This window comes from Nicotiana tabacum, chromosome 6, assembly GCF_000715075.1.
Source record: "Nicotiana tabacum cultivar K326 chromosome 6, ASM71507v2, whole genome shotgun sequence".
Lineage (NCBI taxonomy): Eukaryota > Viridiplantae > Streptophyta > Magnoliopsida > Solanales > Solanaceae > Nicotiana > Nicotiana tabacum.
Window position 1 is genome coordinate 21,148,943 of NC_134085.1, and position 17,297 is coordinate 21,166,239.

Genomic DNA, 17,297 nt, shown 5'->3' on the forward strand with positions numbered 1-17,297 from the left:
GTATTATATTAAAAAGTAGTTATAGTCAGGAGCCCGCCTGGAGAATGGAGGTTGTTATATTTTTCAAGTTATAGTTGAAGTCAGGAGCCCGCCTGGAGAATGAAGGTCATTATCATTTCAAGTTGTAGTCGAAGTCAGGAGCCCGCCTGGAGAATGGAGGTGTTATATTTAAGTTGTTTATTGAAGTCAGGAGCCCACCTGGAGAATGGAGGTATTATCTTTTTAAGTCGCAGTAGAAGTCAGGAGCCCGCCTGGAGAGCGGAGGGTTACAACAAAAACCCCCAGCATAGACTCAAGTGCAGAAGTCAAAAGAGAGGCAACGATGGTACAAGGAAGATAATTCGCGTGTCGGAGTAGAAACAATTCGAATTTCACAAGAAAGAAAGAATCATCAGAGGAAACACAAACCAACAAGAAAGAAAGGCAACAAGAGCAAGTTTGAAGACCTAGATAAGATTTTGTAATTCCTAGTTTAGTCTAGCTTCTTGTTTTCTTTTACCATGGTGTAATAAGGAGGTCAGTAAGCGGTAGCAGCAGCAGCAACAGTAGTAACAGTAAAACCACAGCTCTGTGGTAGTCCCAGCTACCAAAACTTTCTGAACTACATTGACCTGATTCCCTTTTGGCCAGGGATATGTAGGAAATCTTTGAAGAAGCGGTTTGGTCAAATCTTTCAACAATGCTTCACATGGAGTAGCCGAACGGGCAAAAATCTCTCGTATCCTCTCACTTTATCTTTGCACAAAACTACTCCCAAAAATTCAAAATAAAATAGTTTTGTGTTGCTTGGACTTGTCTGTGCATATTTATTTTTACTTTAATTAAGAAAGATACAAAAATATGTGTTGCATGTGCATTTAGGATTTAATTTTACAATTAGGAATTAATTAAACAATATTTGGATTTGCGAGAATGAAAATCACAAAAATATGTACTTTGCATTTAATCTCCAATTGTGTGATTTTATTTTAGTTGGTATTGTGTGTGATAATTGTTATTAGGAATTAATTAGTATTTTTAATTTGGTTTATAATTCAATTTAGAATTTTAGTTTTATTAATTAGGAAATAAAAGAAAAAGAAGAAAAAGAAACAAAATGGGAACCGGACCGGGCCAAATTGGCCACAGCCCAGTTCTTACCCAAAAAATCAGCCCAATACCCGCCCCAATCCAATCCGTCTCCAGATATATTCAAACGACGTCGTATCTGGCCAATAAATCCAAGTTATTGATTTGTTTTGAACGAACGGTCCAGATCACCCCTCCCATAACCCGTTTTTGTCCCATTCCCTGTGCCCGGTCTAACTCGATCCCCTCACAAAACCAAGCGACATCGTTTCTCATTAGTGAAGTAATCCAGGCCGTTGATCGTGAATGATCCAACGACCAAGATCAAATCCCCACCCCACTATATATTCCTAAAACCTCACCCCACGGCCCCTAAGCCATACCCCCCCCTTCGCCTTCGTCTCTAACCTAGAGACAGGCCCAACACCCTCCGCCTTCAACCGCCGCCCTCCGCCCACTGGAAATCGCCTCACGGCGGTTCCGGTGGTCCAAACAGCCCCAAAATTACACCACAGCCTCCCCACGACGTCCTCTTTCCAAATCCCGAATCAGTTTTCTTCGAATCAGTACCATACGCTTCGAATCTTCAATCGAAGATACTTAATTGCCTTGCTTGGTTGAAAAATAGGAGTTGTAAATGCATTCTTGCTAATATTAATACCATAGACATATAGGTATTAGTTTAACTTGAATAGATGCATAAGAACTCGAAAGATTATTATGAATATTATTAACCTTATAATCAATAACCCGGATAATTCAATAAATCAATCTTAAGATAAAATAGTAGCATGATCTCTAGCAAGTCCATGACCCTGGAATATATTTATCCAAATTGTTATAATAATATTGTGTAATTGGTGTAGTAATTTTGTATTGAATTATTGTATAATTACTAAGTAAATTGTAAATTGGTTCTTTATATATTTTGTGATAATTTATCTTGAATTGATAGTTGTTTGACTCTACATCAGTCGATAAGTTGATCACAATTCCTCGTGGGAACGATACTCTTACTTGTCGATCGCGTACAATAGCTAATTTCAAATTCCCCGGCAACGGCGCCAAAAACTTGTTGCGACCAAAACACTCACGCAAGTGCACGCGATCGACAAGTAATATAGTAGTAAGTAGAGTATCGTTCCCACGAGGAATTGTGATCAACTTATCGACTGATGTAGACTCAAACAATTATTAATTCAAGTTAAATTATCACAAAATATATAAAGAACCAATTTACAACTTACTTAATAATTGCACAATAATTCAACACAAAATTACTGCACCAATTACGCAATATGTTTATAACAATTTGGGTAAATATATTCCAGGGTCATGGACTTGCTAGAGATCATGCTACTATTTTAGCTTAAGATTGATTTATTGAATTATCCGGGTTATTGATTATAAGGTTAATAATATTCATAAGAATCTTTCGAGTTCTTATGCATCTATTCAAGTTAAACTAATACCTATATGTCTATGGTATTAATATTAGCAAGAATGCATTTACCTATTTTTCAACCAAGCAAGGCAATTAAGTATATGTCTATCTTAATTGTGAATATTTCACCCGATGCCCAGGATCCGGATCTTGCTCTATTTGATTCTATATGCAACCAAGAATTTCCTTTTTCAAGTTTAATTCAAGATTCTAAATAATATTTCACTGTTAGCTACGCAGTAAAATAATTAGAAGCAGAATCAAATAAACAGCCCATAACGTTAGATTCAAGATCTTCAATCTAAGCTTCAAATAACAAGATCATCTAACATCTATGACCCAAGAATACTAGAGTATTTAGCTACTCATAATCATACAAAAATCAACAATAAAAGTTTTAAACATAATATTAACAATCAACAAGAAGAAAGTTTGAAAGAACTCTTTAAATCCTTCTCCAAGATGTTGTTCTTCTTCTCCTTTCTTAGCTCCAAGATGAAGCTCCTCCTTCACTTACTCTCTCAAGGATGAATAGTATTTTTGCACTTACTCCCCTCAAAATCTCAGATCTTACAGTAATGGAGCTTTTGCTTTATGTAAATTGAGTGGGATTAAGAAGGAATTCCAATTTTACCCCTAAATAAAGTCTCTCCGGGTCGGTAGTGTGCGAACTACATATTTCGCGCACTACTTCGCACAGTATCCTGCCTCTGTTCCTTATACGCGCGAACTACTGCGCGACCTTCGTAGTTCGCGCGTTTTTCACCCTGTTCCGTTTCGAATTTGGAAAAACGTAAAACATGAAAGTTGTAGCCCTTTGAGTTAGCTTTCCAACCATATATGAAGCCCAAATGAATTCCTGAGCAAAAAGTTATGTGTATTTTACTAGACAGTGCACAATGTGCCTGCTCGATTCTTCGTTTGCTCTAACTATCATCCGTTGACCCCCAAACGCGATCCCGGCTTAATTCTTTGAGCTTTTACACAGATTTCAAAGCTCCAAAACACTTGAATTCATTCCATAACATCTATATAGCTCAGGATCACTCCTACAAGGCATAAAACACACAGTTAGTGCAAGACACTAGCGATTAAAGCTCAAACTCAATCAAAGTGCAGTCAATTTGAGTGTAATAAGCGACTTAAATACACAATTATAGCCTATCATCAAAGATCAGTCCCAAAACCCTAGTTCGTCTGTAATCAAACTACGCTTTATATAGAGACGACATTTTTAAACAATTCTCCTAACTCATCACACCAAGAATATTTAAAATAGACTAAGTACAAGAGTGTAACATCTTCACCTCAAGATTTGACTCACAAGTACCACGCATTATTCACAACTCACCCACTTGCTCTAACATAGAGGTCACTGACATTATCTTTCCTTCATGAATCAAGTGCCCTCACACAACAAAAGAGAGTAGTTCCACACAATAAAATTTAAGAACACTTAGGAACTCAAGATTGAAAGAATTCACTCACTCTCAAAAATAACATTCATATGCCACAAAAGATGCACCATAGGCTTGCTCGTAGTGTATTACTCTACTAATCGAGCTCGTTCAGTCTAGAATCAATTAGGACTTTATTTGGTTGTAATGTAGGCTGTGGGACGGGTAGTATACGTTTAGATATAAGAGTGACTATACCTCCTAAGTACTTTAATACATACATTTTAACATGTAAACCACATACTTATGTCGAACCAAAACTCCACCTTCACATCAATGTAAATTTCCCCATTCTTCTTTAAGCATACTTACATCAAGAGCCACCACTTATCATTTTTTCAAAATAATCCAACTATGTATTTTTTTTCAATTCAAGTGGTTCTTAATTTTTCAAAACAGTGCACCTTTCTCCTTATTCAATTAGTTCCACTCAAAATCCAAACCAACCACCCCACACTTTAACTTTTACAAAGTTCATAACTATTCAAGCGTTCATGAGATGTGAAAAGGTTCAAATAGATGGTTAATTCAAACGAATGAGTAAGGCTTGTAATGTGGTTGCCAAAGAATAAACATTATAGGCTCAAAGAGGTTAACTACGATACATGATAATTAGGCGGGTAACATATACAGATCTGGCTCAACAAAGAAACGCCTATATCACTTCCAAGACTGAACAAAACTACTATCTCGCTTTGCAAACATACGGGGCAAGTTCTAGACATCAAATGCAATGCACAGAATAACACAAAACCTTACACACACATGGCACATAACTCACTCGGGATTGGATTCATAGACACTCTAATCAAAGCAGTTAAGCAAAGTTAAGATAATACAATTTATGGTACTTCTACAAGAGTCAAAAACTGAGCCTAAGCGTCACAACCAAAGTACTCACTATTCTCAAGGCATAACAATTCAAGAGATATTGCTTCAATTCAATTCACATCACCATGGCTTCTCTCCTAAAAAAACTACCTACACCCGGTTCAAACAAAATCCTTGGAAAAGAACCGCGGCCCAAAGAAAAACCAAGGGGGAGTTACTACACTACCTAAAATTAATTATTTTATTTTATTTTATTTTATTTTTTTGGTATTTTCTTAGACTAACTTCCCTCAAGAAATTTTCCTAAAGGATCCGTCATCAGGAAGAGTCTACATATTTTCCCTTTCTGTTAAAAACTACTACACTAAAATTAAGTACTACAACTGAGCTAAGATAGCATAGAAAAGTACCCAAACAATCTCCTCACCCCACACTTAAAATTGTGCAATGTCCTCAATGCACACTGAGAATAACAAGAAGGTAAAAGAGACTCCCTGGTAGGCCAAAGGCCGAAGAATTAGCAGTTCACGGGATATTCAGACTTCTCCCAGGTATGATCCCTTGTGCGGGCACCTCACACTTAGTTTCATCCACCTGCTCGCTTTTGCAAATGCTAATTGGCTTTGACTCCATATGCTCAAAATCCTACAAAATAAAACAACACTGCAAGAATATTACAATAATAAAAAAATCATCAAGTAATAAATCATCAAGTAATCCACCTTGAACTTATGAATTGTACCCCTAACAAGGCATCAAGTCTGTCGCTATGCTTCTTTGGTGGGGCTACAAAGATAACCAGGCCAAGTAATAAATTTTTCACTCGACACTTCTCGGCTTTGGATGAGGAATGTAATTTTTGCTTTTTGGCACAATAAATTCAAGAATATAGACACTTTCATCCTCACTCTTTGACTTCCACATAGGGTAAAGTGGCTCGATTACTCTCTTACTATCTAAACACAATGTGGAAAAATGATTGGAATGAGGTCTAATGCGCCATAACTCATGAATTTTACTACTATTTACATCCCCATTTATACAAACACTCAATTCTTCTAAAGTAATGTTATCTACTCCCTCACATGACTCTAGAGCACTCTTCTTAACATGGACATCCTCAAGAAAAATATGATCTAATGATTGGTATTCTTGTTTTAGCTCCTCTCTTTGGTCTAGAAGATTTTTTTCAGCTTCATACAACTCATCATTAAATTGTTGGGCGTTACATGCATCAACCTTTGCACTCAAATCTGAATCCAAGTTATGCACAACCAAGCTAAATTTATCACTTTTTTGTGCAATCTTATCTCTCTCCTTAGACCAATCTTTCATCACCGTTGTTAGTAAACAACGTCGTTTCGCAGAATCCACTAATCGAGAATATCCGTCCCAATACCAACCCTTACTCCCATATTCAAATTCAGATGTCCAAGAGGTGAGGTCATGACTAGCAAAAAAATACGGGCCATAAAAATCTTTGATTAACCAAGCGTCTTCATCATTAACCTTACCTCTGTATATTTCATCCTCAGATGTCATCCTGAGAGAACTAGAAACATACTAAGAGAAAAATCAAATAGTTATAAAAATAAAATATTTACAAAAAGAAAAGAAAATAAACTTGTAAAGATAATAATAAAAGTCTAACCCTGAAGAATAGTTAATGTCTAATTCCCCGGCAACGTTGGCAAAAACTTGTTGCGACCAAAACACTCATGCAAGTGCACGCGATCGACAAGTAATATAGTAGTAAGTAGAGTATCGTTCCCACGAGGAATTGTGATCAACTTATTGACTGATGTAGACTCAAACAATTATTAATTCAAGTAAAATTATCACAAAATATATAAAGAACCAATTTACAACTTACTTAATAATTGCACAATAATTCAACACAAAATTACTGCACCAATTACACAATATGTTTATAACAATTTGGGTAAATATATTCTCGGGTCATGGACTTGCTAGAGATCATGCTATTATTTTAGCTTAAGATTGATTTATTGAATTATCTGGGTTATTGATTATAAGGTTAATAATATTCATAAGAATCTTTCGAGTTCTTATGCATCTATTCAAGTTAAACTAATACCTATATGTCTATGGTATTAATATTAGCAAGAATGCATTTACAACTCCTATTTTTCAAACAAGCAAGGCAATTAAGTATATGTCTATCTTAATTGCGAATCTTTCACCCGATGCCCAGGATCCGGATGTTGCTCTATTTGATTCTATATGCAACTAAGAATTTCCTTTTTCAAGTTTAATTTAAGATTCGTAAATAATATTTCACTGTTAGCTACGCAGCAAAATAATAAGAAGCAGAATCAAATAAACAACCCATAACGTTAGATTCAAGATCTTCAATCTAAGCTTCAAACAACAAGATCATCTAACATCCATGACCCAAGAATACTAGAGTATTTATCTACTCATAATCATACAAAAATCAACAATAAAAGTTTTAAACATAATATTAACAATCAACAAGAAGAAAGTTTGAAAGAACTCTTTAAATCCTTCTCCAAGATGTTGTTCTTGTTCTTCTTCTCCTTTCTTAGCTCCAAGATGAAGCTCCTCCTTCACTTTATCTCTCAAGGATGAATAGTATTTTTGCACTTACTCCCCTCAAAATCTCTGATCTTACAATAATGGAGCTTTTACTTTATGTAAATTGAGTGGGATTAAGAAGGAATTCAAATTTTACCCCTAAATAAAGTCTCTCAGGGTTGGTAGTGCGTGAACTATTGCGTGAACTACATAGTTCGCGCACTACTTCGCGCAGTATCCTGCCTCTGTTCCTTATACGCGCGAACTTTGTAGTTCGCGCGTTTTTCACCCTGTTCCATTTCGAATTTGGAAAAACGTAAAACAAGAAAGTTGTAGACCTTTGAGTTATCTTTCCAATAATATATTGTGGAGCCCAAATGGATTCCTGAGAAAAACGTTATGTATATTTTACTAGACAGTGCACAATGTGCCTTCTCGATTCTTCGTTTGCTCTAACTATCATCCGTTGACCCCCAAACGCGATCCCGGATTAATTCTTTGAGCTTTTACACAGATTTCAAAGCTCCAAAACACTTGAATTCATTCCATAACATCTATATAGCTCAGGATCACTCCTACAAGGCATAAAACACACAGTTAGTGCAAGACACTAGCGATTAAAGCTCAAACTCAATCAAAGTGCAGTCAATTTGAGTGTAATAAGCGACTTAAATACACAATTATAGCCTATCATCAAAGATCAGTCCCAAAACCCTAGTTCGTCTGTTTGACCCCAAAGTTACACCACTGAACCACCTAGCTACCTTCGTCCTAAATCCTACCCCAGTTCTGTCTGAATCTTGTTAGAGCCTTTCGAATTTCAAATCGAAGGCAAACCCTAAAGGAACCAAACTTCAGACTATGTACGAAGTTAAAAATTTGAGGTTTTAACCGACTTTAGTCGAGTGTTCTCAATCAAGAACACTCAATTAAGGTCCGTTTTGGCTTCAAAATTTCAAGACGAAGTGTCGACTGAAACGGATTGAGTTTGGTCTGAAATTTTGAGGTATTTCTTTTGTTTCCTTTTTCTTTTGTTGTTGTTTCGACTGAATAGTTTCGTCGATTAATCTGTTCATGTTTGTAGTTTAGTAGTTCTCGTCAAGTTGTTTGGTGTCGATTGTTTTGTTCTCAGCCTCAGGGCTCCATTCAGTATATCCTTAGTGTTCCTACATTTTGTGTTTAAGGTTAATTTAGAACTATGAGTGTTTGTTGTTATTATTGGTTCTAATTGCTTCATTTTGGGTGATGTTTGGTTCCATTTTCTTTGTTGTTCATCATTTTTGCATATGAGTTCAGTTTGTTTGTCGATTCAGTGCGTTTATAGTGATCATTCATTTTACCTAAGTTTAATTTAGAATTGTGAATATAGTTAGTCATTCCCATGTATCTGTGTCAATCATGGTCTGAAATTTGACCTTGGTAGTTCAATATGATTTTTGTTCAGATTCATTGGTCTTTATTTTTATGCTATTTGATCTTATCTGAGTTCTAGCTTGAACTGTTGATCGATTTTGATGAGTTGAATTGGTTATAGCTATTGGGGTTGGTACCGATTGAAGGGGGAATTGGGATAAGACAGTAATTTCAAGGATATCAGAAGGGTAATGTGGGGAGTTTAAAAGTTTGGCAAATGGTCTTGCTAGTGAGTTGTCAGTGAAGTACTTAATTAACCATTAATCTAATGTGTTAGTGGGGAACAAAATATAATGGTATGTGAAGGCTTAAAAGGAATTGATTAAAATATAGCATGCACATACCAATTGAATTAAATAATAGCAAGGAACATATAATAGTGGGGAATGCACTTGCTAATTTTAGGGACTGAAATAGGCATTAATGATTAAAATAAAAGCACTAGGGTAGTAGGGGTAATAAAAGAATTGAAAAAATAAGATGTTAGTGGATTGAGCACTAATGGTATGCCTATTTAAAAAGCTATGAATCAGTCATTGAGGGGGGGGGCCTTAAGGAAGAGAGTTGGGAGAGAGCTTTTACTATTTCATTACCTTAATTAACTTGTCAAAATCTTAGCCAATAGTCCAGCTCCTTGAGAATCATAAACAGTTTTAAAATTCTCTGCTTCAAGTTTCAGAGATCATTTTTGAGAATCTTTAATCAGTTTGAGAGGGTCTTGAAAATCAGTTTCTAAAGCTTAAAGTCTGGAGAGCTTGGTCAGTCTTTGAGAATATTCTGAGGAGTTCAGAGAGTTTTTTAAGAGTTCTTTTGAAAGGCAGTCAGTTTTGGAACTAATTTCGAAAGCTTAAAGTCAGTTTCTGAGAGTTTAAAAGATCAGTTTTGTAGTAGAATCTTGGCTTGACTCAAGCTCGGTTGAGTCTGTTTGTGGCTGTTTGGAACTTCAAATTGCTGTTGTTGTTTGCCGTGTTGTACTGCTGCTGACTTCCTCTTTATTCTTCTGTTCACTCCAATCCAGGTACACAACTAAGCTCCATTTGATGTAACCTTGAGATGTAAACATAAAATGGAAGTGCCCGGGCCCTTAATTATTTGATGTTGTATCTGTAGCTCAGTAGATATAGATGATAAGTAGTTGTATAGTCCAATTTGATCCATAACTCAATGAAATGTAGACTGTGAAGTTTGTACCTAATTAGGACTGTTTAAACTGTTAATTCGTGTTCGTTAGTTGTAAACTTAGTATAGTTTAGTACTGACTTCAGTTAACATTGAGTTAAAAATCGGATATCAGTATTGTTTGGACCTACAATTAATTCAGAAGTCAACATGTGGTGCTTATTCCAATTTCAGGTTAAACGCGCTTTTAAAACAGCCCAACATGCTAGTTATTGATGTCCTCTCCTTTGTTCGTTAAGCTTACTATTTCGACGTAGGAACAAGTAATTGCATGTTAATGGTTAATATCAATAGTCTACTTGAATTTGAATCAGTTAACTTATTCATGAATGTTAGCAGAATCAAATAACCGAGTCGCGTAGTTCATAACTCGATCCAGCATATGGATTGGGTTCATTGGACCTAAAGTTGAAATGGCATTTGGTCTACTACTTTTCAATTGATAGACTATAGGATTTTCTAATATTAACTAATTAGGGCCCCCTTTTACTTATTTCTTTAGAGAAAAATAAATAGAAGAATAATAGTCATTTTAGGATTAGCCTTTAAATAATAAATGAGATGAGTCTCGCCAAATAAAACGCATAAGTTGCGGGGCCCTCAGTAAATATTGTGTTAAAATACTTTAGATTTCGGGACGGACCGTCTAATGAATTTCACGGCTTTCCTCAAAATAATAACGCACTAGTCACTTTAGGCGCGCTTTTAATAAATTAATTTCTTAAACTCGGGTGCACATTTATGTGACCCAAATCCAAATCTCAACATAATCGAAATGTGTCAATAACCACGGGTGCATTGATGTGACGTGGTTCGAGACGTGTTTTTACAACGTTGCAATTCTCTCTTAAAATAACAACAATAAAAGCGGGAAAAAGTTAAAATTTGCATATAGGTTCAACATGTATTAAAATCAGATAAATAAGCCGAATATGACATTTGAGCGACCGTGCTAGAACTACGGAACTCGGGAATGCCTAACACCTTCTCTCGGGTTAACAGAATTCCTTATCCGGATTTCTGGTTCGCGGACTGTAATACAGAGTAAATCTTTTCCTCGATTCGGGATTCAACCGGTGACTTGGGACACCATAAATCTCCCCAGTGGCGACTCTGAATTAACTAACAAATCCCGTTTCGATTGTCCTTTAATTGAAAAAACTCCCCTACGCCCCTGCGGGCGTAGGTAAAAAGGAGGTGTGACATCTTTTTTCTCAACAAAAAAAATTCGACGGAGTTTCAGTACTATTTGGACAGTGGTTTTTTTCAAAACATGTGATTAACTCACTCAACCCTTATACCGCTATTTTCTTTTCCAACTTTTCTCTCATCATTCAAAAGCCGGTCAGCATGCGAACCCGAAGCAAATAAATGCACAAGTGGCACGTAAAATATGCATCAGTATGGTCTTTTTAATTTGGGTACACCTGTCCTAGACGGACCCAACACCTGTGTTGAGTCCCCAAAGTCAAATGCACGTGATGCAAACAAGCGTTCCTACTAGGGATCCAGCATGAGGCTTTGTTATACTAGGTTTAAAATCCTGGGTGTATTGTTCTAGACCTGGCTTACCCGAGCGGACAGCTCGAGCTGAGGGGGCCAGCGTACCGGGAATACAGAAGCTTCACCGGTTTTGCAACTTGTCCGAACATCGTTTGGGATATGACTCTAACAGAAAAGAAGTCACACGAAGTGCACACTTCCCAGATGATTTAGAAGACTCAGAGAGAGGAGGGATTCGTAGCAATTTTATATACAGTTCAACAACATCAAAGCGGTAAAAAGCAACATTTAGCATATTAGGTCCAAACATGTGAATAAAACCAGATAATAAATAAAGCCAAATATAACAGTTATTCTAAACTCAAATTCTTGAACCCTGAACCAGAAATTCTAGGTTCGTTGGTCCCCAGCAAAGATGCCAGAACGGTCACACCTTCTTTTTACTACCCCCGAGAGGGTATAAGGGAGTTTTTTCAATTAAAGGACAATCAAAACGGGATTATTTTAATTTAAGATTCAGAGTCGCCACTTGGGATAATTTATGGAGTCCCAAGTCACCGATTCAAATCCCAAATAGAGGAAAGATTGACTCTGTATTACAGTCCGCGATCTAGAAATCCGAGTAAGGAATTTTGTTAACCCGGGAGAAGGTGTTAGGCATTCCCGAGTTCCGTGGTTCTAGCACGGTCGCTCAACTATTATAATTGGCCTATTATCTGATTTTAGAAAATTTTGAACCTATGTACATTTTTAACGTTGACCGCTTTTATTCATTAATTTTTAAGAAAAATTCAACTTTATCAAAAATACGTCTTGAACCACGTCACATAAATGCACCCGTAGTCCGCAACATACTTTATCTAACATTGTTAAGATTTGAATTTGGGTCACATAAATGCGCACCCGATTTTAGGAAGGTGAATTTATTAAAATGACGCGCCTAAAGCAACTACGCATTTGCAACTTTGTGAGGGCCGTGGAAATTGACTAAACGGCATGCCTCGAATTCTAAGGATCAAATTAATTTAAACTAGGGCCATGCGATTGGCATTTTGTTTTGCACGGTACACCTAAGCTAGACAAGGACCCATCAATGAAATAAGGCTTAAAGGAATTACACCTACTTTGGAATCTCGGCTGAACTCAAACATGGGTCCAAATTAAATTGAAGTAAAGTCTAGTCTATCTTTAGTTTTCAGAATTCGGGCTTGGCCTAATGTGAGGTCCAATAGCTCGAAGAAACACAAGGATGCAAAATACGGGTTCCAAGCTGACCCTATCTGGACTTAAATGGAGAGCCCCAACTTTCATGAGGCATTGCTCAAATGGGATGTCAAAGAGGTCATGATCGAATCCGAGCAGTAGCAGAATGTAATTCAGATTTGGAAAGCACAATAACAAGGACATTCGAACACCAAAGGTCCATGAACAATCTCAACAATGGACTTAATAAACACTAATATAGAAACCTCGATTGGAATTAACGAACAATCATTCCTAAACATCCCTTTTAAGTTCATACAACTTCATTTATTAATTAATGAAGTACTGCAAGTGGGCGATCATTGGAATTTAGAGACCAAGTGAACATGCTTACTGCTGAACCTTTAAATCAAAAAATACAAGTAATTCATCGCTCATACTAGTTATAATCTAACACATTCACATGATTATCATCCATATATTGGAAATTGAAACATCATTGACATACCCTGCTGATATAGTCATGCTTCCTAAAAAGCAACCTACATATGAGCTTTCCTTTTGAATATTAAAACTCAGATCAACTATCAAGTAGTAATTAGCACTTCCAAATTGCATTGGTATAAACCAACACACATACATGCCAACAGCTAGCTTTTCAAGACTAGAACATGGCAATTTCAGCAGAATACTAACAATAGTGGTGATCCAAAACTCAAAATCAAACATGAACCTAAATAATCAAAGTCCATAGTCCACTTATCAATACACATACGAAATACTCTACGGTTACTCTTACACACACAGTTTCAGAAAAGAAAGACTAATAATGTCTATAATTCAAAGCCTAAGTACATAATATGACAAAAAAAATAGTAAAGCAACAGGGACATCAACTTGAATGTAGTCTTCATTTAACTAAACTCCAACCAAATTACATCTCTAGGAATCATTCCTTAATCAAAAGCTAAGGGAGGTGCCTGATATTGAGCAAACAAAAACCAGCAAAATGAGATGTCAGCCGGAAACAGCATGATAGCAAAATCAACCAGTTAGACCAGCTCAAACCAGAAAATAAAGTAAGATATCCTAGAAAACAATTTCAGTTCAAATAGTGAACCAGAAAACCTCAAACCAGAATTGATCTTAATCCATTTCAACTGTCATTTAACCAGGAATTTTCAACACTCAGAAAATTTCAGAAGTCACCAAAGGACTCAATGAAACAGTGGTTTTTTTCTAAAGTTTTCCAGCCGTTCTGATTTTCCTCACTTCTTAGCTCTTAAAAATCTATATTTTTCAGAACATGTTCCCCTCCCCTCTTGAACTCAATGTGTTGTTTCCTTAAATAGGCAATGGGAAATGCCTTTAGGATTCACAGAGTGCCCTTTCAACATTTAAAAATTCGATTCCACTCAATTCTTAAGGTTTTAGTTTATTCGGTAGTGAATTGTTATCCCTACCATTATAGAAGCTTCTCAATTAGGTAACCACTTTAAATTATACTAATCAATTCTTATCAACATAATTAAACAAGAAATTAACTAAATTATCAAATTAATGTTAGTTAAATCGACTAAGTGATTAACAAGATATGACTGATAATACAATTAAGGAAACAAATAACATATTCACAATCAACAAAACCCATGGACGGAAGCTATTTTAAACCTACGGATTGGTCGAGTTTCAATTGAAATCGACCAGAATAAGAAAAAGAGATGAAGAAAGATAAACAACGGAATATTACTAATCGAGAATAAATAATCAACTCGGAAAAGTTATCGGCCAGGGTCGAACTTGGAATTAATATTTTGATTCAACCCAAAATAATGCCAAACGTTTGTTCTTTGGTGGAGAACAAATGAAAGTCATTATTTGTGTTGAAACAAGCTTGATTAAGCCAAAAAATCCGGCAATTTGACCTTTCGTGCACTAGTTAGAAGTTATGGTTCTAGGGCTTCGAATTAGATTTGATATTCCAAGAGTTCTAGGTGGATTCGAAGGAAACTGAGCGGGTATTTGGAATGAGGGGGGTTTGGGGGTTCCGGGGTGTAAATTTTGGTGGTGAACGGAACCGGTGCCGCCACCCTAAGGCGGTGAGGGTATGGTGGCGGCTGGTCTCTAGGTTTTGGGTGAGGGAGACAATAAGGGGGTTCTGAGGGTAGGGTCTAATGGGTTAGGGTATACTAAAGGGGTAATTAAATTAGGGTCGTTGGATGATGAGAATCCAACAGCCATGATTGATCTTTTAACGAAACGGGGTCATTTGGTGTAGCAACTGGGGCGTACCGGGCATTGGGTGGACGGGTCGGGTTGGGTATTGGGTGAAGGCTTTTGGACCGTTCGATCAAATTAATTCAAAGGCCCAGATTGAGATGCCTGGAACAACGTCGTTTAGTTTGAAGCTGGAGACGGATTGGGTTGGGGAAAAGTCTGGGCCGGTTCTGGGGTATTTGGGCGGGTATTGGAGTGTGTTTTTGTTTTGGCTGGGGATATTTTGGCCCAGATCTGATTTCCTCTCTTTTATTAATTCTTTTTCTTTTCTTCCTTTTTCTTTCAAAAATTGAAACTAAAATCCTAATTAAATTATAAAACCCAAATTAACTTTAAGAATATTAATTAACTCTAAATAATAATTATCATAAATAATTAAATATTAAATTAAAAGAAGATCACACAATTTGACTAAAAACACAAAAATATGTTATTTTTTGTGAATTTTCATTTTTGTAAAACGCCTAATTATTAATTAATGTAAAAATCAAATCCTAAATGCAGATGCTATATTTTTGTATTTTTAATGCATTAATAAAATTAATCATGTACACAAACATATGCAAACAATCAGGAAAATCGCATAATAATTCCAAAAAATAACACATAATTAAAGAAAAGACCTAATTTTGGGAATTCTTTTGGAGTAATTCGTGTGAGGCAAAAATCACGTGCGCACACCAGCTGATCAGGTGGTGGTGCGTATATAACGCCATAACCTTATATATATATATATATATATATATATATATATACGTGTATATAACGTCATCTGGTCATGGGTCAATGTGCATATGTAAATGCATGAAATGCATGTGAAAATATGTTAATAAAATCTCTCGGTACGTTGTAAGACCATTATGCCTCTGATTAATATCATGAAGTAAACTTTTTCAACTTACGTATTTTTCTGAGACCCATGAACAGATGATAGAATAATATGACACATGGACAATCAAGAACATAAGCATCTCTATCATTTCTATGAATAGAGTCATTTATGAAATTTGTGCATTTTCTTGTTTCATTTGTATCATATGGATCATGCCAAAAGGAAAGATGGGATAGCCTTAACATACCTAGAGTAGGGAAAAATCCGTATGATATTCTTGAAAAAGATAGCACTGTGCTCTTTTAGAATCACAAAATCCCATTATGATTACACAGTATTATTTCGCATGAATTCCTTGTTGAAGATCGTACTTGGCAGATGTAGAACAAGTCCATTTTGGTGAATTTGATCACACTTTCCTTACTGAAGAAACAATATTTCCATTCCATGTTGAATTAAAATCCATTTCTTGCATAGATACCTCCATTCTTCCATAATAATAATGTAGTAAATATTGATGTAGGAAGATTGGCTTAAGGCTTTTGGTTGTGGACCCCACTTTAGGGAATGACTAAGCCACAATTATTCTCTTAAAATGCCACTTTGCAACATACTTTAAGAGTCACTGGATTGACTTCAAATTGCTGCCACGTTACTTGTTCAATCCTTATCCCATAATGTCTTAACTAATTCCTTAATTAATTTGCTAATCCTCAATTAACCAATAATTACCCAATTATTCACATAATTAGGAATTATCTCAAATTACTTAAAATACTAATTACTTTTAATACGCTTTATATATCTTGCTATTATGGTCATGTGGTACCCTATATGGTACTAGTCCATAAATATCGGGTATTTTAGCTCGGGCCATATTTTATCCCAAAATGTCATACTTCGATGAAATTTATTTTCTTCGATTTGCTTACTCTCTCACCTTCACGAATTTACTCATTACTTGTTAGAAATAGCATAATCCTTATAATCTCCAAATAATCTTTTCCTTGGACTGATGTCCATTACCTTACGACAAATTCAACGTACAATACTATAGGGTGCAACATCGTGGTAATTTAATACTGCGAAGCGTAACATCATTATTATGTAATACTGCAAGGCATAACATTGTCATAATATAATAATGCATGACATAATATCGATGTAATATTGCGGCGCGTAACACCCTAGGCCTTTTATCCATTTGGAAAAACCTTAAAAACAGTTATTTTTAGTCTTCTTTCTTTATCTTGCAATTATTAAATTAACAACAGAAATGGAAAACAAATCCTTGTTGCGGAAGTGAAAACTAGATAATCCAATTGCTCTTTGAAATATATACCCTAACTCCTATCCTAGTGTAATGACCCGATCAGTCGTTTTGAGCTCCGACGCGTCATTCAGCAGTTTGAGGCCATGAGCAGCTTCATCTCAGGTATATTGACTTGTGTGTATGGTCAAAATTAAAATTCAGGAAGTTTGGAGTCAAATCTAATAGAAATTCTCATTTTGAAAGTTTAAAATTTAAGAA